This window comes from Triturus cristatus, chromosome 4_2, assembly GCF_964204655.1.
Source record: "Triturus cristatus chromosome 4_2, aTriCri1.1, whole genome shotgun sequence".
Classification (NCBI taxonomy): Eukaryota; Metazoa; Chordata; class Amphibia; order Caudata; family Salamandridae; genus Triturus; species Triturus cristatus.
This window is the reverse complement of record NC_140586.1, coordinates 217,765,610-217,792,387: the sequence shown is the minus strand read 5'-3', so window position 1 is coordinate 217,792,387 and position 26,778 is coordinate 217,765,610. Positions and strand designations below refer to the sequence as shown.

At 44.2% G+C, this 26,778-nt stretch overlaps 1 long non-coding RNA gene across 1 annotated transcript; it reads right to left on the bottom strand.

Moving 5' to 3' along the window:
- Nucleotides 1-731: 731 nt before the first annotated feature.
- Nucleotides 732-26,153, bottom strand: LOC146833433 (uncharacterized). Its single transcript, XR_014960237.1, has 3 exons — nucleotides 25,891-26,153; nucleotides 20,825-20,892; nucleotides 732-1,944 (listed from the first exon to the last, which is right to left on the bottom strand). It is a non-coding gene; the product is annotated as an uncharacterized LOC146833433 (long non-coding RNA).
- Between the last annotated feature and the right edge of the window lie 625 nt (nucleotides 26,154-26,778).

Sequence of the window (26,778 nt, the reverse complement as noted above, 5' to 3'; positions counted from 1 at the left end):
TGCCCTACCAATCATGACATTACTGCAGATCAAGGATACAAACATAAAAATATGACACTTCATGACAACGCTGACCACTGTTGCAGAAAAGAATGAGTCACACAGAATTGCAAACACTAGCACAATATTCAACTTGTCGCTTGAAGAAAATAATAACGCCAAAGACCTGAAAAGAGAAAACATACTTAAAACCATAACAATCTGCTGCCTCAGGGGATGGTGGGTGGGACAAAGAAAAGAGAGATTAATGGTCCGGAGCCCCCGATGGTGCAGCCCAAAGCGTTGAAAGGACGGAGCGGCGAGCGGTGCAGAAATAACATCTCTTCGCTCCTCTGCCCCTTTTAAAGGGGCGTGGTCCAGCGTAAACTGGTTCCCCCGTGGCCCAGAAGTGCTTAATGCACTTCTGGGTCCCCCACCTGGTGGACCAATCCCAGATGGGTCGCGTTCCAGGGGCTGGTTCCGGCTATGTCATCCAGCAGCCGTCACCAGCCCTGCCCTTCCGGTGGGGACCTTCACAACACCATAGGTGCGGTGCGTCGCAAGTCCGGGGGGACCTAGGCATATGGCCAGGTAGCGCCAATTCCCCACTCCAAAGAACCTTACTCCTCGTGGGGTCCCCCTGAGGCATTCATCACACACAATTATTGACCAGAAACCTGTTTGGGTTAGGGGTCATAACAACCCAAGCCATATTTTATTTACATTTATCAAAAATTTAGCATTTCAAAAATTATCATGTTTCATAAATACGTAGAAACCCCCAATAATAGTCCATACAAGATTATTTACATATGCATGGATGGCTAACTTTAGCAAAGACTCTAATACATAGCCATTCCTAACCATAACTAAAATGTATTGTTTCTGTGTATCCTGCATTGAGCCTACGCGTAAGATCATGGCTGGTCCAAATACCTGTAAGAGTCCCTCCACCCCGGAGTGACCCTGTGCAGGAGGCCCACCTGCCCTGAAGTTAAAGTACTTTGGGCACCCCTATACCCTGAAAATACAACCTCCCCCCCATGGTGCTGCGCTGCTATGCTAGCTTGGCGCCCACACGCCTGTGCGGGGATTGGCCGTAAGGGCCTGTTGGAAGCATGCACTTCCCCATCCCCGCACCCATAGCCGAGTTGCCGTAAGCGCCCCTGGGGGAGGTCCATGAGAGACTGCTGTCCCCCACGTATCCCCATTAACAATGGGAATGCCTTCTAAGGACCATAAATGCCCCCCCAATCATGACCTTACTGCCACAGGCCAGAATAGTTACCTGACTATCTTCCCCCCCACACAAGTTCATGGCTTGCCTTTCCTGCATGTCAACCATGCCAACAAATTCTCCAGGAAGAAATCATTGCTCAACCTCGAGAGGTGGACACCGTCCTGTAAGTAAAACCTCTCCCCCGAATTCACCTGTGGAAGATGGTCTGGAGTTTAGGGGATCAAAACAACCTTTCATCTTATTAATATGCTTGACAGAATGGTTCAGAGCCCAAACTGACTCACCCCTTCGCCACTGTAACCTCAGGATCATGTGGGACCATGCTAAAATTGACTGCGGGCACTTCCTTGCCCACCACCCAATCTTGGTGATCAGAGCTTCTAGCACACCCCTCCTACCAAGATGTACTAGATCGTTACCTCCCACGTGGATTACCACTATTCCGGTGGGCCTACATCCCTTACCTAACAGGGACTCCATCATACTCCTTAATTGTCCCAGCCACAGTCCCCCTTGTCCATAGAAAGAGATGTTGAAACCCACCTGGCGAGCCCGATCCCTATAGATTCCTGTGGAGAAAAATAGTTTCAATCTTTGCACATAAGAAGGACCTACAACCACTACTCCAGTTCTCTCCAGCCCCCAGACGTTGACCTGGGCTGCACAGGAATCCGTCATCTGTAGCTCATCGGCAAGCTTCCTTCCTGAGTCACACAACATGAAAACTGCAAAAGATGAAAAGAAAAAAACATTATTGGCAACCCGTCAGAGCCTAAAGCATATGCAGCCTCACGTAGCGTTTGTAACATTCTGAAGACCACCTGCCAATTCTCCGTACTGCCCACCCCAAAAGACCCATCACTGCGGCCTCTGTGGCTGCCCCAGTCCTGAATTAATGTGACCCGAATTCCATGGGGTCCCTCCTGGCCGCTCTGAGGGCCAACTTAAGCACCCTAAAAGGGTGACATCCCCGTGGATCAAGAGATGACCATTGCAATCTATCCACAGCCCCACTAAAAGGAAATTGAAGCCTGACGTCAAGCCAACAATGGCTTGATAAAAAACATGTATATCCAAAAAAGAAGGTGGGGGGGGTCGAGGCCGACTGTCCAGTCAACAAACCCCTGTAGTATCCCTGAAGCAAAGAAGCGCTCAATGCAGAGGAGCACTTCTGAATAATTATTCCCAATCTCTATTGTGAGTGCGCAAGAAACAAAAGGGAGGAGGGAGCCAAACGTTCACAGCTACCCGATGCAACTGGAGTTGGCCTGCCTTTAATTCGATGTAGCTCCCATGATATATTCAGCTCCCCCAACCGCCACCAGACAAAAGGAAGGAGAAACTGATCACAACAAAAAAAAAACGATTGAGGACAACTACTGTCAATCACCCTCATCTTGGGCCTTCTCGCTCCCTTCACAGAAAAGTGGCCGACATCTACCACCAAAATGTGCTCACCGCATCCACAATACCTAAAATTCCCCCCTTACCTGGGCCTCCAACGCTAGAGCCGCTACCAGCAAACCAACGCGGGGCAGGCAAGTGCAAAACTTTTTATAAAAAAGTTTATTTATTCATTTTTTATAATACCACAGGATAGTACATACGCCAACATATCACTTTGCATAATAGTACAGTTTATATGATCACAAGCCCCTTGCAGACATTTGCCAAGAGAAAACAATAAATAACAGATATATAACGAAATAGGGGTAACATGAAGCCATGAGCTTATAGATGTCTGGTGGGTATGGTCTTTGATGGCAGCAGTTTATGTACCGTGGGGGTTTGGCAGCAGAATGGGGGTGATCGGGATAGTGTGCACAGGAGTAGGTGGTCGGGATGTGGTCGTGTCTCGTCCTAGAGTGCATAGGTAATCGCGCAGGGGTTGCCAAAAGTCGATGGGACGTGAAGTCGGGGGTTGGAGAGTGGCGTGTCTGTGGTAGTAGTGTTGCAGAGGGACATGTGTTTTAGCCAAGAGGCGGGTGTTGGAGGTGCCTTCCTTCCCCAATGTACTGCTACCTCACATTTAGCCAATAGGAAGGACATGGAGGCTAGTCTGCGCACCGATCTAGGGAGCTGGGCAGTATAGCCTAGGAGTGCCACCGGTGGGTTCGGCTGTATATCAACTCTGAGCATAGTGTTTACATGTAAATACACCGCAGTCCAGTATGAGGAGATGGTGGGACAGGTCCATGTGAGGTGCACAAAGTCTGCTGCAGGGGCACAGCATTTGGGGCATTGGTCTGACCTGGTTGCGTCATATTTAGCAATGTCGGTGCAAGGTATGCTCGGTGAAGTAACTTAAAATGAAGTAGTTTATGTTTATGGCTGCGAGAGACTTTCTGGATTTGTGCACAATAATAGGTCCGCATTGTGTCTGGAATCGGCTTGCCTAGGTCCTGTGCACATGCCTCGCGTACCCTGGTAGCGGTGTCGGGTTTTAGCGTTAAGCCAGCGCAATATAGTTTGGGCGTCAGATGCGCGCCGTCTGAGCAGGAGATCACCAGTGTGAGCGGGGGGAATTCCTCCGGGGAAATAGGGTAACCGGGTAATTGGGCACGCAGCGTGGCATAGAGACGCTGAAATAGGAAGCGCTGCATATGGGACATGTTGAGAATTCGGGGATCCTCAGCAATCTGCAGTACATGGCCATCTGGGAAAAGGTCTCCAACAGTGCGAATGTTATAGTGTCGCAGCATGCGCTTTTTCAAGGGCTTGCTGGTTGATGGCAACCACAGGTTATCCTCCAAGAGGAGCAGTGGAGAATAAAGTTTGCCACTCCCAAGTTTGCGCCACAATGTATGCCACGCCCAGTATGTCGTGGCAACAGTCATAATACAAGCATTTACAATGCAATAGGTCTCGTAATGATGTTGTTTTGAGCTATTGGCATTGGACATTTTATTTCTTTTTTTTCCCCTTCGTGAAGCATTAATCAACTGGTGTTATTGAAAATGGCAATAGCTCACTTTGTTGTAATTGAGAAGTCTATTGCATTGCATTTGTAACATAGTACATTCTCTCTTGAAACTCCATATTCTTTTACAACACATCCCACAATTTATCCAGCTGTTGTCTTTCATTTGTCAATAACAATGATTTACAAATGAAGGGCCCAGGACTTGACACAGGATGTCCTGTCTCCTGACCACATAGAGCTAGGTTGCACCACACACACACTTTCAACCTAGCACAATCTCCACAGCCCAAGTTCTCTGGCTTATTATTTTAGGACAGTGCAGGATTGGAAAGTGTATGAACCCTCCACGTGCGCTCTCCATTTCCGAGGTGCTGTGTGCAAGAGACTCGGTGCGACAGCTCACGTTCAGCTCCTGCAGGCAAATGTTGTGAATGCATGCAAAACCTGCCCTCCCCAGTCAAACCATTCAAAGCACCTACAAACACCTGTGACGCGTCTTTGCTCCTCCACACCCATCTCTGAATCTGCTGATGTCATCCACTTGTACGCCCAGACTCTGCTCTCTATAATCAGTCGTTGATAAACCTGTAGTGATGGAGGGGGCACAAAGTTCCCACCGGCAGAATCCCTTATCTGTGTGCTGTGCCAGCTAATGGATTGTGCCCCTGCCCCGCCCTCTGTGGGTCAGCCTAAAAGCAATGCTCAAATTATCTCGCGATGCAAAGCCTAAGGGCGCGGGCTTAATCTCTGAAAAATACTCCGGCACTCATTGGGCCCATTAGCTGAGGCAGCCTTTTTAGTCATTGGCCATTTAACAGTGAGCAGCTGACCCCTCGCCTGAGACACCCCTGGTGGCGCAGGAGCAACCGACCTCATCCATACAACAGGACAAGGAACCAAGCCACGGCCCCTTCACATTATTGCATGTCAAAGCGGGGCGCTTAGAGCGCGTGTTGGTATTCATTATCAGCGCTATAATCTACCGCCAAGGCAGAGTACAACAAGTAACAGGCGGCAGTGAAAGCGATTTTGCGATCGCTATTGTAAAAAAAAAAAAGACGCCTGCGAGTGCTGCGCGCGCGCACCACAGCGAACATGTGGTTTCAATGATCGCGCCTGTGTCTGGGCACGATAATTAAAACCACATGGCCTTTGGTGCGCGTAATAGACACCAATAGGCCATGGACGGAGCAATGCATCTGCCTTTGGCCTATTGCGTGCCGTCTTTGGGAAAAACACGCACGCAAAGGCCAATCGCGGAAGCCAAAAGGAAAAGCACACGCACGAGCGTGTGCGATTCCAGGCTCCGTTTAAAAACCCCGGACTAAATGACTCTCGCTGCGGGAGCAGTGCTGCGCACTGCATCGCTAGGCGCGAGTCCTAATCAGTGGAATCCAGGGGAGGCAAGTGCTAAAACTGAGCCTGTGCGGCTCCCCGCTGGCCCTTGAAAGAACCCCTCTTGCGCCGTCCCATGACTGAAGCCGCCTCTCCTAAAAAGCTCAACGACTCCTGCAAACAAAGAAAAGAGAGATTAATGGTCCTGAGCCCCTGGTGTGGCAGCCCAAAGCGTTGAAAGGACGAAGTGGCGAGCAGTGCAGAAAGACCAGCTCGTCGCTCCACTGCCCCTTTTAAAGGGGTGGGGTCCAGCATAAACCGATTCCCCCGTTCCCCTTCCGGGTCCTCCACCCGGCGGACCAATCCTGGGCAGGTCGCATTCCAGGGGCTGATTCCGGCCGCACCATCCGCAGCCATCACCGGCCCTGCCCTTCCAGTGGGGACCATCGCACCGCCATAGGTAGGCGCGTCCAGAGTCCGGGGGCACCTAGGCAGAACAGTTTCTTCCCCACCCTCTCAATCAGCTTCTAAGTTCCACGAGGCTATGAGTTACTGTATGGATGCTTTTTACTCCTCTGTTATTGTTTGGGTATTTTTATGCCCATGCATGACTGTGTGAATGATTGCATGCCTTTATGCCGCCCTCCTGTTTCTGTATGGGTGTTTGCTGCCCTTTTTGTTATTGCATGGATGTATTTCTTTTTCTCTGTTAATGCGTGTGTTTGTGCGACATTTAGCTTCTCATTTTGTTACTGTATGCGGTTGTACGTTTTAGTTGGTGAGCTTATGCCACTTGTTACTTAATAGAGGTTTGTGTCTTTTTATGGTATTTTATGGGGAAATGGTTTCTGGTTTATAGGTGTGTGTGTGTGTGTGTTTGTAGTAGGGATGTAGGCGTGCCATAATACATGACTAAAAAATACAACTTTTGTTCTGAATGACCAAATAGGCAAAGTAATTAAATGAAATGAAAATAAAATGTATAAAGCGCAACAATCACTCGAGGGTATCTAGGTGCTAAGCAGAATCTGACAGGCTGAGAAGATTCAGAAGATGGCAGAAATATTTAGAAGAAAGTCACGTTTTTAGATCTTTCCTAAACTCTAGTAAGTTTGTTTTGAATTTTAGTTCTGGCAGAAGAGAATTCCATAATCTTGATGTGCATAAAATGAAGCCTCTTCCACCCCAGTTAGCTTTCTTAAATCTGGGATTACCAGGTTTCCACTTGTTGATGATCGCAGTGAGTGCGTTGGGATATATCGATGAAAATGCCTTATAAAGTAGTCTGGCCCGACAGCTTGTTGTGCCCTGAAGGCAATGCAGAGTGCTTTAAACTGTATACGTTTGTCAATGGGGAGCCAGTGTAGTTGAATGAGTGCTTGAGAAACAGATGTATGTTTTGGAATGCCCAGCAATAGGCTAGTTGCAGCGTTCTGCAGTGTTTGTAGCTTATGTATAAAATGTTTTTGAATCTTAATAAAGAGTAGGGGTGGGCGGAATTTGCGAAATTCACTTTCGCAAATTATCGCGAAAATGTTAAAAATCTCCGCAAACACGCGGAAATATCGCGAAGATGCGGAAGTTTTTTTCCCGCCCATTCGCGGTATTTTCTGCGTGGTCGCGGCTCGCCAACTTACCCATGTGGTTGCTCGCGGGCGCGGCCATCTTGTTTTCACTTGTCTCGCGGTGCATGATCGCAAGAAGAAAGACGTGATCGCGCGACGCATGTCGTTACTATGGGCGCGAACTGTCGCGAGACAGCGCAAATGGCTACCAACAATCCAACATCTCGTGGAGAACGCGACCGGATCGGGAAAACTTGTCGGCGAACGCGGGGATTCAGGTAAAGCGATCGCGCGCACGCGAGATAGTATTATTTTACAGCGCGAGCAAGAAACAAATTATCGCTAAGCTGCGGAATGTGGAAATTTTGACATTTTCGCGCTTTCCGCGGAACGCGAAAATGTCAAATTAACGGAACAGAATTTTGGCCCAGGCCTAATAAAGAGTGCATTGCCATAATCTACTTTGGACAAAATCAGAGTCGTGACTACCCTTTTTTGCAGGCTAGGTGGAATAAAAGGTAATACTTTCCATAAGCTTTTCAAAATGAGCAAACACGAAGAAGTGATATGATTTATTTGTCCTTCAAAAGATAGCTTAGTATCCATTATCACCCCCAGGTTTTTTGCTTTTTCCCTGGGTTTAGGCAGATTCCCCAGTTCCTGGGGCCACCACTTGTTTGACCAAAAAGAAGGGTTGTTACTAAACAGTTGGACCTCCGTTTTTGAGTCCAGATACCGATATGGAGCATACAGTTGTGGAACTGGGCAGCTGTGGATCCCGGATTGTTGGAGACAATGATCTGTGTGTCATCCGCATATGAAACCAGGGAAAAACCAAATCATTTAATTAAGGCTGCAAGTGGGGTAACATAAAGATTAAACAAGGTGGGGCTCAAGGATGAGCCCTGAGGGACTCCACAGGGTAAAGAGAAAGCTGGTGAGGTGAAATCACCTAAGGAGACTGTTTGAGTGCGGTCGGTCAGAAAAGAATTCATGAACTTGAGTGCATTATGGAGGCACCATCCTATGGGACACACTTCTTTTAGGGGCCCCCGGCGACAATGTATCAAAATAATATTGATTTGACCATGAAAGAAAATTGCAAGGAAGCTTTCTTAAATTGTTTACAAAAGATAGAAAAAAAATGATCAACTCAAAGAAACGAAAACTTTACATTAAAGACTCCACTGAATACGACTTCTTACAAAAGGTAGACTTCCCAGATATCCAGAAAGATTTCACCACAATCAAATTGAGGAAAGTGAATATTTAGTTTTTTAAAAATTAAAAAAAGTAATTTCTGTTTAATAACATTGCTAATTGTTAATGTTTATTTTTGTGTCATAAAATTGGTTTATTCAAATTATTGGTTGGTAAAATTAAATACGTAATAAGAGATAATTTGCGAGGGGGGAACCCCGAAATTTCAACTGCCTAGAGGCCACCACAGTGTTTAATCCGGCACTGTCTCCTGACGGACCCATGCCCACCAAGGGTTTTTAACCATTTTGCTCCAGTGAATGTACATCCCTTGTGCCAATTATTATAAGACTTGATAGAAATGTGTCATGCTCCTTTGATTTTTGAGGAAGTAGCCATCATTCCACTGATGAAAACAACTGTACTAGATGCACCAAACCTAAAAAAATGCCACCACAATTTTTTATTGTCTTATAGTAAAAGTCTTAGAAAATATGTGGCTATGATTTTCAATGAACATCTACAGAATCCCAACTGGCTAGGTAGCATGAAGGCGGGGTTTTGCCGCCCACAGCACCAAATTGGTTATGGTTTGTATTTTGGATGACCTTAGGATGGACCTAGAGAGGGGGCACACCAAGGTCTGATCTTGTTAGAGCTCTCAGCCGCATTTGATATGATGGAAATACCATCCTCGTGGACTGTTTAAGGTGGTTGGGAATCGGATAGGAACTTGACCTTCAATGGTTCAGCTCCCATTTGAAAAACTGATTCCAAGCCGTTTGACTTGTGCAATTTATTTCCAAATGAGTGAAGGTCTCTCAATGGCTCTTCACCACCCCTCATCTTTTTAACATCTTTACGAGACCTCTGGCACAGGCCCCTGTGGAACGGTGTGTCAAAGCATACATGTACTCAGGTGATACCCTGATCCTGATCATTTTGACTTGGGCGGACCATAAATATTCTGTCAATTAAAGACCCTGTTTGCTCTGTCAATGGAATACTTCCTCAACGGTGTAAAGGCTTTTCTTTCTTGTTGTCATTGGCTGGCAAAACCTGGCATTAAGGGTGAAGAGAAACAATAAAGTCCTCCAGATGGGTGGAAAAGAATGTCAATGTGTGGGGTGATTATTATTATGTTTTTTAATTGTTCAAAAACAAACTCCTATCTTGGGAATTTGTTTTGAAAAACAAAAAAAAACGGTTGAAAACCTTTTTGGTCAACCGTCATGGCTGACAGTACCATCTGTCAAACGTCTTATTAATTAACAGGCTAGTTCCCGTCAATGTGCAGAGTGGTTTGCGAGGTTAGCGGACAACTGTAAATGTGGAGGACAGAGGTCCCTCGGGATGGCAGAGGTAATGTCCTCCTCCATCCCGCCAAGAGTAACCTCCATCTGCCAAACTACAAATCAGGCCCATAGTCTGTGATTCATCTGCCCATGGATGGGGAGCAATATGCTGAAGCTTAACCCAGATTCAACACAGGTCCTCATTGTTAACAATCAGGTAAACCTCTGGTCAGACACGTTTTGGCCTGAAGTACTCGATCCCCTCCCTCTTCGGTGGTGAAAAGCCTGGAGTTAAGATTGATGCACATTTGTCAATGGTGAAGTAGGTGTCAGGTATGAAGTCAGCCTTTTGTCATCATCTGCAGATTAAGTGCAAAATCTCTCCATATTTAGATATGGATAGTAAGCATCTTGTGTCCAGAGCACTGGTTGGATCTAGACTCGATTATGTAAATGTAGCGTACCTGGATATGCTGTTGCCATTGATTAAACAGGCATTTTAATATCAGACCACATAAGTCCCAGTCTGAGTCAGGTAGATTATTTATCAATAAAACAGAGGAAACCTCATGTCTTGTCCATAAATCCCTTTGTGGCAGTACTTTTAGTTTTACCAAAATCACAGTTGGCTCACTGTCTTTCTACGAGGTCACTGAAGTCAGCAGGACGCTACTTTTTAAAGATCCTCATATTCCGCAAAAAACTAGATCTGGAGGGCATTATTTCTTTTCTGCGCTCATCATTTGCACGCCAAACCCTCTTCGTGGAGTTCTATATGCAGACTTAAATCTTGGCACTTACAAAAGGCATACCAATATCTCTAACAGGTCTCCCTTTTCATTTACACCTCTAGTGATAGTGCATACTACAAATTGGAAATAACAACGTAACGTAACATAACATAGTGTTTCCCTAAACATTTTTGCTTTTTCTGCCTGGAATTTACTGAATCTCCTGTGTAGCCACTGGGCTCTTGGCACTTTCCCACTGTAAATACAGTGTGAAAGTGCACGCACCCGTCATACCCATGCTGAGAACTGGTGCTGACTCGACAGTCTGAAACATGGGCCGTTCTGCCAACGCAGACCGGGTTGTGTGGATTGGCAGTTATCGTGATTAAGCTCATGAGCCGCTTGCCAGGGCAGGCCGCTGTATGTGCGCACCAGGACTTATGATGACTGTGATTGCATGTGCCACCTGCCATCGCAGGCATGTGCGTTAGCACTAACACACGTATTAGTTAAAGCCATGCTCAGTCTGCGCTTGCAGACACCTGCGAGCGCACTTACACCCCTGGTACCGGGAATTATGTGTCTAACCTGCCATAGCAGCATGTGCGCTCAGGTAGTGAGGAATACCTGTGTGTATTCTCACTACCCATGAGGCTTGCTCTTCCCATAGGTTAACATGGTGAAGTGGTTGACATCACTTTGGGCTGCAATAGTGGATTGCAATGGAGCAGCCTCATGGTGTTTCCTATCAATGGGTTCGCCAAGGGTATGCCCTTTCCAATAGTAAAGGGGGTTTTGGCATAACTCGCTTAGAAATGCCACTTTTAGAAAATGGGAATTTCTATGCTCTAAGAGTCTTGTGTGCTGTGGTGCCTGACTACAATGGACACCACAGGTCGGGGGGAACACATTTGTGGATTCCCCAAGTGACAGCCATAAACCATGGGCATCCCACGAGAACAGCAGACCTCTGTTATTTGAGGCCTGAATGGGATAGATTGGAGAGAGGTTTTGACACTTAGCCTCTAGGGGCCAGCGCATGGCCCCACTAAAGATTAAGATCTGCATTCCATGGCCCCATGGCTGACAGGCCTACAATTTGGGGGAGACATCTGTGGTTCAAAGAGAACCCCCTTGAACCACCCAGAAATTCAAAGACACACTAAAGATTAAGATCTGCATTCCATGGCCCCATGGCTGACAGGCCTACAATTTGGGGGAGACATCTGTGGTTCAAAGAGAACCCCCTTGAACCACCCAGAAATTCAAAGACACACAACAGTATAACTACTGGTGCCATCCTTCAGCAAAGGGTGAGATATGCTTGCAGGGATGCAGGACTGGAGTACTCAGACTTCGTGGTGCACATTGCCAGAGGACTCCGCTGTGCACATGGAGGATAACTGCCCATTAGGGGACCACATGCCCTTTCTGAATAATGGTTGGCCTGGCCCAAAGACCTGCTGAAGTGTGGCACCTTGAAGCGTGCTCTCCAAGGGCCCGTCTGCCACCCTCCTTTTGTCCCGGGGATCTCAGGGACATCAAAGATCCCCCGCAATGGACCTACCCCATCTACCTGTGACATCTCGAGAGTGGTGCCCTCTCAAGTGCCCACATCAGCTACTGAATCCCTACTGGCAGTGTGGTGTGAGCGTGGAACTAAGACTTTAATCTGGAGACCGGATGGTCAGATGCTGAGCCCCAGAAATCTTGGCATCTAAGGCATATTGTTCCGGTACTACAGGGACTCTGACACTCATAAGCGTCTAGTTGGTAGTGAGCTGATTCACCGGTTGCGGTATCCTGTGTGGCCCATTTAGTCGAACATTGCATGAAGTGTCCGACTCACAGGGTGCGACCCACGGAGGTGGGAGATACCCATAGTAGTGCCTCATTCTACCTCATGAGGCTCTGCTGAACTTGCACCTGTGTGTGTGTGTGTGCGTCCGGACTGATCTTGTGCAACCTGTATCATTATGCACCAGACTTTGTGCCTCATTTGCAGGGAAGAATGAAATTTGCAACTCGTCGCTGTCTATCGCTGGAATTGGCTGGTGCAAACCATCTCAACTCGCACTGGTCATTGTCCTTCTTTCCCAGGGAGGTACGGAATTTACAACTCTTTGTGTTTGAGACCTGAAGTGTCTGGTGGAACTCATACCAGCATGTACCAGATGCTGAGCCCGGACCACCTAGGCATGGCGCTGATTAACGTGTACCGACAGGGAGGATCCCCAGCGTTACTCCCCATTCATCGTTGTTCCCTTTTGACCCTCATTGTGGCAGACCTACTGCCCTCGCCACACCTGGCTCTTTCCAAAGTTATCTAGGTACCAGGTAGTAGCGTGAGTGATGGAAAAGCACTTCCAGTACAGTTCGGAAGCAGTCAAGAGACCGAGTGACTCCATTGTGTTTTGAGACCTGTGGGTGAACTTCCTGAGTGGCTTCTAAACTCCCCTTGTTTACGTCTACCTCCTAATAAAACTTGCTACATATCCCCACCTGTTTCCCAAGGACCTAGACTAAGTGTGATCTCAGCCGAGTGGTGGGCCCGGCTATATTCCATCCAGGGGCAGGGGGGTGTATAGGACAATTGGGGTAAACTAGAGGGTGGAGGGAGGCTAGGGCCACAGAGTTTGCAGGGTGTTATCCATTGACCTGCTGGGTACCAGTGACACTGCATTAGGATGTCAAGTGCATATGTGTGCAAGAGCGTTCCATATGGACTGGCTGATACCTTTTGCACCGTGTAGTGGTCCAGAGTGAGTGGGGGTGATAGTCTGTGGACTGCCTGTGACTCACAACACTGGCTGGCAGTGCTGTTGTATACATTGATTTCATGCCAAAAGCGCAATACATTTAACATTGGGTTTACCCACATGGCTCGGCCCACAGTGCTGCTAAAGAGCGTTCTATTTTCTAGTATGTACATATCTTTGATATCGTTGTGACTTGGGGTGTACCCTATAACCATGTGGGACTATAATAGGATTGCTAGGGTGGGACTGAGGTGGACTGCGTGTCACACCGCATAAGAGTGCTCACTTGATTGGGGGGGGGGGGGGGGGTTTAGATTGTCCACAGTGTGCATACTATTGATATCATAATGATACGAGTGGGCCTAGTACTTCTAGTGACATCCCCAAATATGTTTTTGCCTAAAAGTTTATGATGTTCATATTATAGTAATTGACTGTGTGTGTTGAATATAACCGTTATTTACATACATCCTGTGTGAAGTCTCTTTTGTGAAGCTCAGTGTATTTATCGTGAGTGACTGCTGTGCCTTTGCTTTACACATTGCTTCTAAGGAAAGCCTGACTGCTCAGTGCTAAGCTACCAAAGGGTGATCACAGGTTGTGCAGCGAGTGTAATCACCCACCCTTGACAGGAGCGATAGGTTCTGCCTGGCTGGGGGCATCTCTTCAGTCAACAGAAGGGGCCAGTTCCAACAATACCAACATGTAAATAACTGTATACTGATACAGGAACAAAGCCCATGAAAATCAACAATTGTGAGGAGCCATGCGCACTCATGGCACTGATTTTAGGACAATAGAATGACTGCTTGTTCTAGAGCTAGTGCAAGAGTATCACTAAGAGAAACCTGGACAAAGCTACCCAGAATATAATAATAAGAAAGCTCACAATTAAGTCATTGCCTTCAGTCACCATTAAGATAAGTGTAGACAAGTTATGGGTCTCTCAAGGAGCGACCCCTCAGCAGTTGGTTCTCCCAAACCATGTGCGGGGGCATCAAACCCTGGTGAGATGGGGGTACAACGTACCTGCTTGACAGGCACTCCAACCTGAGAGGTTGAGTTGCTGTTACAGAACCTGAGTGGCAGAACGTCCAGGATTGTGCTCCTCCTTGGCTACTACTGCCCCAGCCTTGAGCAACGCCTCTTTTCACTCCACCCTCCTATCCTGCCTCTTAATCAAGTCATAGTAGACATGTACAGTTGAGGACGATCCAGTGACATCATTTAATTCAGCCTCAAAATTTCATCTCCCCTACTCATTCCCAAACAGCTTCAGGAGTTAGGAAGAAATAAAGATCTACATTGGAATATCACCTTGCATTTTGCTGGGTGGAGGAGCATGTACTGCATTGTAGGGTTCAGTGACCCTGATCCTGCGTTGCAGATAAACTTCAGGTTACATTTTCTCTGTCCCCTTGGGAAGCTCCACAAACCTCAGGTTGCTTCATCTTGCACAGCCCTCAATGTCTTCAGTTTGTTCACCTAGGGCTTTGAATGTTGTCAGAAGGGCCTGGGATATTTTGATAGACTTGAGCTGTGTACCCAAGCTCAGAAATGGGGTCCTTTCTCACTGTTACTCTGTCCACTGTGTTCTTTAGACCTTAGAGGAGAAGTGATACATCAAGTTTAACCTCTCCAACCTCTGTCTCGATAGCAGTACTAGAGGCTTCTATTGCCTTTAAAATAAGGGTTGTGGAAGCTGCGGCATAGATTGAAATTTCAGAGTGTGCCTTGGAAGAACCTCCAGGGGAGAGTTCCTGGGCTACCAAGCCTGCTTTGTTGCTTTTGGTGAACTCGTCTGGCTTGCTCTGGTTTGAGATGTGGTGGAACTTATCCTTGGCCATAATGATATCATCCGTTGGTCAGGATGCTCAAGGCTTAGAGGAGGCGCTCCTTTGTACAACAACTGCGCAGTTTGGAGGGACAACATAAAGAGAGGGTGATGGTCCACCAACTGGCCAGTTTCCACATGGAACCTATTTAAACAGTGATGAGGCCCGAACCGCAGGGGCACCATTTACAAAGCTATATACAACCCGCCTATTTGAGTGGGGTCTCTGGATAGGATATGCAATGTGGTCTCTCAGTACTCTCATATTGGGTACATGTCGTGAAAGGGCAAGGCACTTGGACCAGGTCCCCTGCCAAACTGGTGCGTGCAGGAGGGAACTGACACCAACAAAACTGCTACCACCCTGACCGCTGTCAAAGTCAGAGGTCAACAATTGTGACTCCACCCAGTGACTGGGGTGCAAACAAAGGTCAAAGCCCTCCTAAGTGATAGACTTTACAAGTGAAAGTTAGTCTTAAGCCTTTACCACCAACACTAGCTCCAAAACGCCAGCAATCTGTTCTCACGAAAAGCATTACTTGGAGCCTAAAGGAGAGGAAGGACATCAACAGTCGATGGGCAAGGAAGAAACTGCTCTCGAAATCTCTGTAGCGGGGTCCCCAGGTAGTCTTTACCTCCGAGGGTCTCCAGCTGCTTCTGGTTAAAACCCTCGGCCCCTCCGGTCTCCACCTCAACGGAATTCCATCCTTGCCACTGAGATGAAGTCAATGTGCTACTCTTGCGTGGTGTTTTGATTCAGTAAGGGCTCACCTAGCAGGGCTGCCGGACAGTGTTGTACCACTCCCACAAGAAAGCGCATGGAGCCATGGGCACAGACATGGCATTTCTTTAGCATCTAGGATGGGAGATTAGATAGGTCCTACCTTCAACCGTGGTTGAGTTATCAGAAAACCATATGACTCCATAGGCATCCACTTTCTCAGGCACATATCGAGGGGGCCTTGTTTAATTGTGCCTGCATATCTTGGGCTACCAGGTATGTCCAAGTACAAGCAGGTCCCTCTTCAGATCCAGACTCTTGGGTCTGACCGCAGTTACGTGGGCTGATATATGTGACTGTGGCACTGGAGTCTCAGGGGTGTAACACAGGCCCCCGCATCCCCCGCAGTGCGTGGGGGGGCCCAAGCTCCTGGGGGCCTCTTCAGCACTGCACTTCGGCCGGGGAGCTCCTGATAGAGTCCGGAGGGGGCCCCTCCACGTACCTTGCAGGGGGGGCCCCCTCAATTATCGTTACGCCACTGTGGAGTCTTTGCCACCACCTTCAGTGCTGATTAGCATTAGGGTGGACCACAGACCAATTCTGCTCCTAGCAGGCCTGTGACACTCTTTCAGCCTGGACACAGCCATTTTACTGCCACAGGCCAACTCCCCAGTCTCTTGTCTCCAGCATTGTGTCGGTCAACGAAACTTGTGTCCCTGACCTGGTGCTGGGAAGATCCGACCACGACCTGCAGATTCAAATTTAAAGGGCCTTATACTTTTTACCCTAAATGAGGATTTTGGCGAATGGTCACAGAGCCACCTTCACACCTCTTAGAGTCGCTTGGGTGAGCTAGAGGACTCCGTTTGCTTCATAGGCTTTTGGGGGGGCACTCCGTTGCATGTCTGAGAGTTTAGTTGGCTGTTAATTCAGTGGGTTCATAGAGAATTCCATCAGAAATATATTGAAATGGAAAATGTTTACACCCTAACACCAGCATCACAGACTACAGTCAGTGCTGACCTTAAGACACTGAGTGCCTTTGACATGTAGCAACCAAAGCTGGTAACAGTTGAGTGATAGCAAACAAAACTAGTGAGACTAAATATATGCTTTTGATTTTTGAGACCATAGACATTTCCCCCTGGACTGTGCATCCAAGGCTTGTTAACTCAGACCATTGGCTAACATTATAGTCTTTTTGGCTTTCTTTGTACATCCTTGTTTTCTTTACAAACTTTTGTCTTATGTGTATGAAAGCGATTTTCCTATTTCATAGCAAAGCACGTATGGAAGAAAAAGATTTATTAATTGTTATTACTGAGTTTTGCTATGCTCAGAATGTCTAGCCCACTCAATTTTCTTGAGTAAGGCTCGGACTTCCCTGCCTCCCTATCCTGACAGTCAAGTGCTAAATGGGAGTACTTGGTACTCTAGTTTGGGGTCCAAACGCATTGTGCGTCCCGGACACCAGTGTCAAATGACTCCAATTGTCATAACTGCGGTACAGTAGTAATGTCTGCCGCCTAGCAGCCCAAAACAGGTCTCAGAAACTGCCAATCTCAACCATTTAGATGACCACCAGCAAAGTCATCCTTGGAGCAACATGATGCAATTCACAAAAATCATAGACTCAGGAGAAGAGGTGTCACCTCATTAAACCCAAAATTCATGAAAGGAAGGAAGTGACATCAGACAGCCCTTACACCTCGACAAAATAACAGTAATGGATGTCACCACATTTAATAATCAAAAACTTGACAAAGTGACAGCGCACACCCTTAAAACCTTAATGGCATGACAAGAAGTGATATTACACACCTTTAAAACTTGATGATAGAACAAGTGACATTGTACCCCTTTAATACTCAGTGACATTTTAGGAAGTGACATCATACAATGAGGAACGTTGACGACATGCCAGTAAGCGACATCACTCTTCTTACATTGGTTGACGTAAGTAGTGGCATCTTAAATCCTTTAAACCATGATAACATCACAGAAAATAACTTCACATGACCTTCGATCCGCAACAACATGACAGACACATCTAGGTGGGTTATTGCATCTTGGAAGTGCTGCTTACCTGTGACAGCTGTCCAGGCGGAGCTGTTCCCAACATATATCACTTGCTCAGTAACAGTTGAGAGACAGCTGACAAAAAAAGTGTGTCAGTATCATATTCAGTGTGCATCAGTGCTTTAAAAGGGCCGGTACTCACCGGTACAGAGTACCGGCACCTTTTCATTTTCTCCCCTTGACTACCGGCACTTTTTCCAGAACGAAGAGAGTACCGGTACTCATGGAGACCTGACTTTAACCGAGGCAGCGCTCCTTCATCCCTTAACTGATACCAAGGCAGCACCTTTATCAAGCACTGCAGGGAATCAATCACAGGAGCTCGTCACCAGGACACAGCTGAGCTCATCAGAGCAGGGGGGTGTCTGCAGAGTCATTAGCATATCATTGATCTTTCACAGTGGGGCTGAGAGGGTGCTGTAAAATCTAATGGGTGGCGGTGGGAGGCACTGTTTAGGACATAGCAAAAGAACGTTTGTTAATGCTTTTACCGTGGCCGTGCATCTAAATTGCCTTCTTCCATGTGTAAATAAGAAGGGATCTTGTTACCAAACTCGCCGATTCCTATTTTATCGACCTTGGACAGACTGTAAGTCCAATGAAAAAGGTGGAGATTGGCACCTGGTTCCCCAGTACAGACGTTGTCAGCTCTGGCCCTAACTCAGTTTTGCAAAAGTTTCAGGAGAGACTCGTGTACTAGACAGATGGCTCAGTGGGCTGTAGGCCACTGGTTCGATTTAAGGCAGGCTGAAGCAGCATGTCATCCTTAGGCGGTCGATAAAATAAATGCGTTTTAGATAGATTATCGAAAAATCTGTTATGCAATTGCTTCATTAGTATTCAGACCTTGAGGTTTGATACATAAACTGTCCTCATTTCTTTGGAATGCTTCACATTACAAATTTTATTTCAAACCGTTTGCAGGCGCGAGTGGTTCCGTTTAAAAAGTACTTCTTTTATGCACAGATTACAAAATCGAAGCAAATGGGAAATATTTGCTGAGGTGAACTTTGTGGATATTGTATTCAGAAAGGAAGGTTTACTGAAAGTTATAATAGTGACAGTGGAGGCAATTTAAAGCTGAAACGTTCTAACAGTACATGAGCAGGAGTGGGTAAATCTGCCTACCACCCTAAAGGAAATTGGAGTGTGCAACGGTTTAACAGCGAAGATAAAGGGGTTATTGAGTTGGCAAAAAAACAAATAAACTGAATTGGGAAAAAGAAGTAAGACAATTGGCAAAGCCATCAGGTCTTGTAATCGGACAGTTAAAACGAAGCTCTATGAAGCGGCCAGAAGAAACATTGAAGTAGTGGCAGTGGGTCGAAGAAACAGGATAGGAAGAGGTAGACGTGAGAAGAAACAAGATGGAGGAGGGCGGGGGAAGGTTAAAAAAGTGCAGTGACGTGGCCAGCGTTTACGGCGTCATATCGTAATAAAAAACAGAAAAGAAATAGCACCTGAATCATAGCGCAAGCAGCGAATGAACACTATTTAAAGTGCATAGAGGATCAATGTGTCTGCTGGAAAGCCCATCATGCAACATGTAAATCACAGATTAGTTGTTTTATGTAGATAGCTTAGTTGATTACTGTTTTTGTTTCGTAGAGCCTTGTGTTACCTGCAGGTCAAAGGTTAACATGTATTATGGCTTAGTGAGTCATGAACCTGCAGTAAGGACCTGACTGAAAATATAAAGGCATATATTTAGAACTTGCTTTTTTTTCCTCGATCTTTTCTTATTTTAAAGTTACTAAAAAAAGGTTACTTTGGATAGTAATAAATACTTATTAGTAAATGCCATATATATAGTTATTTGTGAGATAACTAATGGCCACATACATCCCACATTCTAACAATGCATGCAGATTTTGTGCATACAACCTTGGCACGGTCAAAAAGCGAACCCCGCCCCTTGTTCTGCCTTAGCACCGCCCTTGTGCCCACCCTAAACTCCGCCCACTGCTCCTTTTGGTGAGTACCTGCACTTATTTTTTTCCATTTAAAGCACTGGTGTGCATGTGCCCATTCACTCATGCCCAAGTGCAATGGGGGCATATCTTCAACGCTATATACGTATGGGCAGTTGAAACCTATACATTTGAAGAGGATAAAGCATGGGCATTGAAGCAGTGGGGGATGGGGGGATGATTCTCCCACTGATTTCGGAGTGGGGGGGACGCAGGGAACAGTATCCCTCCCAGATTTTGAAGTGCACATTAAAGAATTAACAGTGGCAGACAGAACAGGTCTCTCTGAAACCTAAGACTCCTTGAAGTGCTGTAACTTGAGGAATAAACTCTGTGGGGGCTCTATGACCTCTTTGTTTCGCTAATTTTTTAATTGCAGTCATTGCGGTGTTAAGCTTCTCCTAAAATTGTTCTGTTTGTCTCACCAGGTGAGCCAGCAGAGCAAGTGAAGGCAGGAGACGCCAGGGTGTGTTAATGATGCTCCTGGCTCGGCTGACTCAAGAAAAAGAACAATTTGAGGACAGCGCGTAATTTGTAAAAGAATAAGTGCCATGACTCAAATTTGTGTAAAAAAAACCCAACGGCTCTGCAGTTGAATGTCAGGGTTTCGGTATATAAAGGCTCTTTAGTCTTCATTTCACAAAATGCCTCTTTCGTCCACCAATATACTCTCTCTGCCCCTACGTCACACTCTTGGGGGTTCCTTTTCATTCCTGCTTTCTCCTGTAGCCTTTGTTTTTTCGTCTTACTCCTCCTCCTTCTTCTGCTTTTGCTACTTTTCTTTCTCTTGATCTGGGTCAAAGCCTGATGATTAATAAAAGTCTCGGTCCCTAAAAAAGAGTGCCTGCTACCATCTGCTACCATGTGCTACCATCGGCTCAAAGTAAGCACTGTTTTAGGTGCAGATTCAACACCTCAACCACAGCAAAAACAATAATGAGCAAACACAATGAAGGGGTCTCCAAAGTTCCCACAGAGTTTGCTCCTTGGGTCAAAGCTAGTCAAAGACAGGCATGATTTATGACTGTCAGCCAGTCAAAATGTGTTTATTTAGACTTTAGCCTTTTCAACAATCATCTAATGAATACATATAGTTACAATGGACACATTATATAAAAATCCTTCACAGCAAATTAAATTCATTTGTTAAACAGATCGTACTATAAATAGTATTAAAATTACATAATTACTACCTAAAAAGATTCCTTCACCGCCAACAAAAATCTTCCTATCTTCTGTCACTGTGTTTGGTCTTCAGAGTCTGCGGAAACAATTCAAACAGATGAGCACGTCCTTAAATCCTATGACTGAGCATGTGTATACATGTGTATACATGTCGTTTTTTCCACACGCTCCTCGCTTTTCGCCTGCTGCATACGGACACAGACCACAAGTTAAGGGCAATCCTTCAGATGTTTATTGATGCCGCCATAACGCGTTTCAACTCGCCAGGAGTCTTGATCACATGGTAACATTTTTTTGGTCCTGCTTAACATTTTAAAGTGACATGGTGCAGCGTGATTGGTTAAAACTTTAGCACATAATCATGGACATAGAAAAGATACATACGTGAATACAAGTACCCTGTAACCAAATTTAGTCATAGCTTAAATGCTGAAATATAGTTGTCACTTTAGGAGTACAAAATTGCATTTTGGATAAATGTTTAGAAGAAAAGAAGAGGAAAAAGTCTATATCACTGTGTTTTCACATACTTCAATGCGTATTGTAGTATGATTGCTCATAATGTTGCGGCGTAAAATCATTTCTTATGGCCAGCCCCATTGGGTATCGACATAATTATTTCTTTTGTCAACACATCAATTATGGTGGATGGTCCAATTTCAACATTAGAGCATTTAAATATTGCCTTTGATAACCAAATTATTGCTTAAATGCAGCATACTAATACATAATACATAATAAATCACATAAAAAAGACTTGTCACAAGATACATTTCATTTAAAAAAAATATATTGTATCGCAGTTCCCTTCTTTTCAAGTCCTAACAAAACCCATATAATTATACAGACAATTCTGTTAAATGTAAATTATGTCATATGTCCTTGTGTGCATAATAGTGCTTTTTAAAGTGCTAAGTGAAAAAATGCTAAAAAGCTTAAAAATAGAAAAAAATAGAAAAAGAGAGAGAGGAGGGAGGTTTTTTTATATATAAAGTTGATTCCTTATTTCTTTCTTATTTTTGTTTCTTTTTTCTTTTTTTCTTTTTCCTTCCCTTCACTCCTCTCATATTGTTTAAATCATCAATTGCCCTCTTTCGTAATTTTCTTCATCCTATTGGAATTATTATAGTTGTCATTTTATCTCCTGTCTTCTGTGGTATATACCAATTTCGAATCATTGTTTTCTTTTTTCACAGATTTAATTTATCTTATTCACTTGTTATTTTTTAATATATATATTTTTATTTTTTTATATATTAATTTCTCTACAAGTTAATTCCTCCTCAGGTTACATCTCTCCTTAATCTCAAAGGTATGCCAGTTTCTGAGGTACAATTATGTCCATAACAGCTTGAACCCATGTTTTAATATATAAATTGTATAGATTGGGTCATGTACGTTACAGATACCAAACATTAAATATATATAAATAGATAAATAAATACATATATAGAATATATATATATATATATATATATAAATATATAAATATCTTAAAAACGTACCATAAAATATACCAATATTTATACAAAATATAAAAAAAACACATTTGTGTATCAATTTTAGAGTTGACATGTACTAAATAGTTTGTGCAAAATTTTGTGCAAAATCTTTGTGCTAAATTTTTTGTGCAAAATTTTATAGACAGGTATACATATCCTCCGTATTATTCAAGCCTCCTGGTGCCTTGGAGTCCGTTTCAAGAATGTATCTTGTTTCCAACCTTCGCAGTTTAGCTTCACGATTGCCACCTCGCCTGCTTGGGGGTACTGAATCTATCAAATAATACTTTAAATCCTGACTCCTAGAGGGATGGTACTCTCTAAAGTGCCTTGCAAGAGGGTATGTGTTGTCTTGATTAGTTATAGCCCTGGTGTGTTGTAATATTCGTTTGTTGGCCTGTAGCTTTGTGCTTCCTATGTATTGTAGCCCACATGGACACACCAGGACATGAACAACATACTCTGTTTTGCACGTAAGTAGTTTGGTTATCTTAATTTCTTCAGGAATGAATGGTGTCACATATGAGGTTTTATTGATGCCCAGTTGACATGCTATGCATGTCTTGCACCTAAAGAAACCTTTGTGAGTTTTTAACCAACCGCAGTTTTCAATTAGTTCAGGATTTGTTTTCATCAGTACATCTCTCATTGAGGGGGCTCTTTTATGTTTAATGGATATTCTGTGTGGCAAAGTATGTCCTATTACAGGGTCACTCAAAACTAATGGCCAATTGCGTTTGATAATATTACGCAATTCTTTATGTTGTTTATTGTATTCCAGAATTATACGGAACTCCTCCATTTTAATTTCATTAGTTGGAGTTCTGATTACCTGCTGAGATTTGTTTACATTAGTGTCAGATTTAGGTTTGATTAGTGCCAATCTTTCTGGAATCATAGATTTTGTTATTGCCCCTTCTATAGTTTTTAGTGAGTAACCTCGTTCTAGAAACCTGGCTTTTGACTCCTCTTGGGCTTTTTTCAATGTTATTTCATTGCTGTTGACCCGTCTTAATCTAAGCATTTCCCCATTGGAGATGCTGTTTATAAGATGTCTCGGGTGAGCACTGCTGGAATGTAAAGTTGAATTTCCGGCAGTTTCTTTGCGATAAAGTTTTTTTACTTATAGTGGCTGTAAAGTGTAAATTGATTGAATTGACATTGATGGATTCTACAAATGTTTGTGCTTCAGATTCTGTGCCCTTCCAGACAACAAATAAATCGTCAATAAAGCGTAGCCAGAGTATTATATTGTTTTCAACAATCATCTCATAATCCTCAGAGAGAACCAGCTCCTCCCACCAGCCAATGTGCAAACACGCATAGCTGGGGGAGAAGCTGGCTCCCATCGCCACGCCCATTGTTTGTTGATAATGTAAATTATTAAAGATAAATATATTGTTTGTCAGGCAATAATCAACCATCTCAATAATCATCTTGCTGTGGTCAGTCAATTCACCCAATTCCGTTGTTAAATAGTGTTGTAATGCTCTAATGCCATCAGTATGTTTAATACTGGTGTTCAATGATGTAACATCTAACGCCATTAATAAGTAGTCATTTTGCCACTCAACATTTTGCAATTTATATAAAAAGTCACTGGTATCCCGTACATATGACCTCAATGCTCGCACATGATGTTGCAAATAGAAATCCACATATTGGGATGTATGTTCCAAAAGACCTCCCCGAGCTGAGATAATAGGTCTCCCTGGTGGTTTCTTGGCGTCTTTGTGAATTTTAGGTATAAAGTATATCGACGGTGTGATGAGATAATAATTTTTAAGGAATTTATATTCATCATTAGTTATTAAACCCTTAATTTTCCAAGATGACAGTTTCGTATAGTATATTTTGTACACCTCCTTTAAATCTGTTCCATTTCGTCTTGTGTAGCATTCAGGGTCATTTAGTTGTGACAGGGCTTCCTTTATGTATTCTTTTTTGTCCCATATAACAATGTTACCCCCTTTGTCAGAGTTTCTTATTACTATTGATGCTTCCTTTTCCAATTTGCGGACAAGCGAATAGTATCCACGATTACGTTTGTTGTATTTGACTTTTGTGCTTTGTACCGTATGATTCAATTGTTTAATTTCAGCAATCAGATGCTCACTGAATACATCAATCGAGTCTCTTGGACTTACTGGAGTAAATGTTGACTTTGCCTTGAACGGTGATGGGATTGTTGGTTCTTTAGATGTCAACGTTGTTGAAATATCTCCAGCAATTTCATTGCTCACAATGTCCTGATTGTTTCCCTCTCTCCACAGTTCATTGAGGATGGTTTATTAGGGACGTCTCTTGGTTTTCTTCATTTATCTCAGATTTATTTTGCTTTGTGTTTTTGCCCAATAACATATGATATTTTTTAAGCTTGAGCTTTCTGATGCAACGATATACGTCCATCCTGGTTCTAGAATAATTTAAGTTACTTTCCGGGCAGTATGATAGGCCTAGACTCAATATCTGCTCTTCCGCTTTTGTTAGGTTTACCGTTGACAAATTTATAATGGTTTTATTCAACTCCGTATTTTTTTTGTTGTTGTCTCCATCTTCCTCTGGCTTGTTTCCTGGGATTTGATGTGCTTGAGCCTTGCTTTGCGCCTCTGCCTACGTTTGTAGTTTCGGCAGTTGGGACTCTGTTTGTTTGATTGCTTGGGCGCAATGTCTGCCTTCTCTCTACACATAAAAAATTGATTTCATCACCAGGTGCTGGAATATTTTGAACGGAAATAGCTTCTTTGTTCCTTAATTCTGAATCAGACCCACTGTCCGGAACTGAACTCAAATCAGAATTCGATGTTCGTAATGGTTGTTTGTTGAATTGCCCCATATTTGTTTTTGGACCCTCTGTCGTATTCAACTTGGACTGCCTCATTGAGTCATATTTTTTGGAGAACGTGAAGATTTGGCCCAGTTCATAATCATTTTTGTCTCGCAAAAATGTGTATGCTATTCTGTCCTTTATTTCATCCTCTTCTTTTTTAAATGCATTGTCATCTCCTTACGTAGTTTCTCGATTTCATTTTGATTTTCCTCTGACTGCTCAGTGCTATTAATCTCTTCATTCAGTTTATCTATTGCTTCCAGTAGTGAGGCACGGTCTATTTCCGCATATTTATTTAGTATGAGCACAAGATTTTTTGAGGACTCCAAATTACAACTTGCCCACTCCTGCATCATCTGGGGATTTGGATTCTCGTTGCTAGGAGCTATAGATATTCTTAACCCACGGGGTATTCTTCCTACATCGATATATCTTTGTAAAGCCTTGGACTCCCACCATTTACTGTGTTCCTGGCGCATGTGCTTTTCAAGCTGTTTAAACTTTTCCTTCAGTGTATAATTAACTTTACTCGTTTCATTTTTCCTGTTTGATATTACTGAATTAGTTGAGGGCAAATCATTAAACATTTCAAGCGCTGCCGCTTCACGGTCCCGTAAAGTTTCTCCCGACATCATTCTGTATTTTGTTCAGTATTAGCGCGTTATTCCGTCTATTATACTTCAAGACTTGTAACGCTCGCACACCGCTGTCCCCCTACACGTTGTTTAACAAACAGGCCTACCTGGCAGTTCGTTGGTTACATCCGGGTCCTCCAACTCAGCTGCTCCCGGCTGCTGCCTCGGCTTCGGCGATCCGTGTTAACTCTGAGGGGGTCCAACACTCCTAATCCTCCAGGATCCTTTTCGGTGTCGACTTCAAAAGCAGCAGGGGTCTGTGTAGAGCCGGTTGGAACCTCCCGGCTCATATATCGTTTTTTCCACACGCTCCTCGCTTTTCGCCTGCTGCATACGGACACAGACCACAAGTTAAGGGCAATCCTTCAGATGTTTATTGATGCCGCCATAACGCGTTTCAACTCGCCAGGAGTCTTGATCACATGGTAACATTTTTTTGGTCCTGCTTAACATTTTAAAGTGACATGGTGCAGCGTGATTGGTTAAAACTTTAGCACATAATCATGGACATAGAAAAGATACATACGTGAATACAAGTACCCTGTAACCAAATTTAGTCATAGCTTAAATGCTGAAATATAGTTGTCACTTTAGGAGTACAAAATTGCATTTTGGATAAATGTTTAGAAGAAAAGAAGAGGAAAAAGTCTATATCACTGTGTTTTCACATACTTCTATGCGTATTGTAGTATGATTGCTCATAATGTTGCGGCGTAAAATCATTTCTTATGGCCAGCCCGATTGGGTATCGACATAATTCAATTATGGTGGATGGTCCAATTTCAACATTAGAGCATTTAAATATTGCCTTTGATAAACAAATTATTGCATGTATACATTGTCCGTTTGATTTAAGGTATGATAAGTGTATTTATTAAACTCCTTATGCTAATCGAATAAGAATAATTGAATACTGGATAGAAAGGGCTTTATTTTGATCTCAGCGGATGGAATACTCCGTCACAAACGTGACATATATCCCGTCCATCGTATTA